We start from the raw sequence: 2,500 nt of genomic DNA on the forward strand, positions 1-2,500 counted from the left end.
CCCTCCCAACAGGGCCCACAGCCTGCCTCACTTGCTGGGTTGGAGGGGCAGTTCCCTTCCCCCCCTTTCCATTTATAAAGATCGTTGCCAAAAGGTTTTATCTGGGGGGAGAAGCACTGGCAAGGCCTACCTCCACCAAGACTCCCATTAACCCCAGGGAGCTTAAGGGCAGGAATTAGCACAAAGTCAGTGAAGATCAACAGGGAGCAGGAAACACATATCTCTGTCATGTGTTTTATAGCTGGCTGCTGATATAATAAATGTACAATCACAAAGCATTGACCAATAGTACAGGGTTCATATGCACTAGATATCACTATATGCTCTCCAGCCAGACTGACCGTCTTGACCATGTGTTGCCTGTAGTCCTTTGGTGATATCATACCGTCGTCGTACTTGTACATCACATTGTACCGCTGTTATATGTGGGGAAGTTCTACCTGAACAAGGCTGGTGGGGAGGTGATGCAGAGCTATCATGAGAATGATAACCATGTACCACAGTGGGTGCAGACTCAGCAATACGGAATTTCTCCTGGTCTCGCTGAGCTGCTTGAAAGCCCACACAATAAACCACAACAGCTGCCACCAGGTTGTCGGTTGAGAGACCGGAGTGGTTCCGTGCTGCAGCCCTGTTCTTGTTGCTGTATAACTGGCTCAGTAAACAGGGAGGCTAAAGCTAATTCTGCAAAGGTAGTGACGGCTGGATTCGCGGTGAAAATGGCGTTCTGGAGTGGTGTCTCAGGCCAAGTTCTATAGATAACTCACTGGCAGGAGTACATGCTAAGTGCTTATGTATAGCCCAGTCTGTGCAAAATTTGCAAAGGGCATGGCCTGCCTTGGATGTCGAGGCTATAGGCCATGGTGGCGAAGCACGTCGTGCTGCAGGTGTCATAGGGGAAAATACCGGCAGTGTCCACACAGGTCTGGAGGTACCATGCATTGTAGGTGGACAGGCCAGGAGATACCTGGGTGGTGTTTGGTTGATGAATGAACCCAAAGCTTCATGTAACTGGCTTACCTGCCGTGACAATGAGGTGACATCATGTGAAGAGGATAAGGATGGGCTGGCGGTGGGGTTCGTTGACCTGCTACGTATATTTGCGGGCGAAAGATCTGTAGGGTTGGATGGGTGATGCCTGTGGGTGAGCCATGGCCATGGGGTGGATGAGCATGTTTCTGGGTGGCGGCCGCTTCTGCCAGATCCTTCTGCTTATAAAATGAAGCCAGGCTGCCTCTGCTAAATTATTTTCCTTTGTACTTCAACTACTCACAGCGCAAATAAGTTCAACAAGGGCAGGAAACACATATTTGTCATGTGTTTTATTGTTGGCTGTTGATATATTAAATGTGCAATCACAAAGCATCAGATAATAACACAGGGTTCATACACATTAGACATCACCATGTGCTCTCCAGCCAAACTGCCCGTCTTGCCCACGTGTTGCCTGGAGTGATAGCGTACCGTTGTCGTACTTCTACGTCACATCGTACTCCTACACATCAGTCAGGGCATGTCCACACGCCAGTTAGCCATGACCCTATACCTCTGGGGCCCCCTGCTGCTCCAAGATCCCCCATAATTTAGCCTTGGACCGCATAATACCCATTTTCCATGGGTGGACGCAAGGAAGCACTGCAAGTCTCAATAATGGAGAGGCTAATGTAGTGCTGCTCCCCTTTTCGCACTAGGCTAGCCAGCGGTGGCAGCTGTAAGTGAGAAGGCATGCAAGCACATAACAACACCTAGACTACCACACTATCTCTTCACATCACCCTGAGCGTGAAGCATCTGTGTATATATAGATATACATATATACATATACTGATATATATATAATATATATATATATATATATATATATATATATATATATATATATATATGTGTGTGTGTGTGTGTGTGTGTGTGTGTGTGTGTGTGTTTATATATATATATATCATTTATATATTATAAATATATATATACATACATATATGTATATATATGTGTGTGTGTGTGTGTGTGGCTAAACAGATAGATAATTATGTATGTACATATAATTAGATATATACACACACAAGGTGTGTCAGAAAAATTCCAGGACTGATGTCACAAAAGATTTTTTTTTCAAACCCAAACTTCACACGAGGAGTTTTCCCCTTGAAAGTAATCCCCCTGGAGTCTAATCCATTTTCTCATCCTCTGCCACACGCATGCACTCCTGGGAGGATTCTTCCAGAGTCCTCTGCAGTTCTGTCATCACGTTTTCTTTTCGTTGTTGTTTTCTGTGTCGTCCACATCTTCAAAATGTAAGAGCCCGAATGCTGGGACCTACAAGAGTTTGGTTTGGTATATGGCGAGCTTAGGGTTTAAGGTAGACAACCAAAATGGCTGGACTCCTTTTAATAAATAGTTATGTTGGAGTGCGGCAGTTGAAGCAATGGTCAGGCGTAAATGCACATGTATATGATTACGTATGTAACAAACATGTAAGATTATATAAATATGTAAAATATAG

The sequence above is a fragment of the Penaeus vannamei genome, chromosome 31 (assembly GCF_042767895.1).
Source record: "Penaeus vannamei isolate JL-2024 chromosome 31, ASM4276789v1, whole genome shotgun sequence".
NCBI classification, from domain to species: domain Eukaryota; kingdom Metazoa; phylum Arthropoda; class Malacostraca; order Decapoda; family Penaeidae; genus Penaeus; species Penaeus vannamei.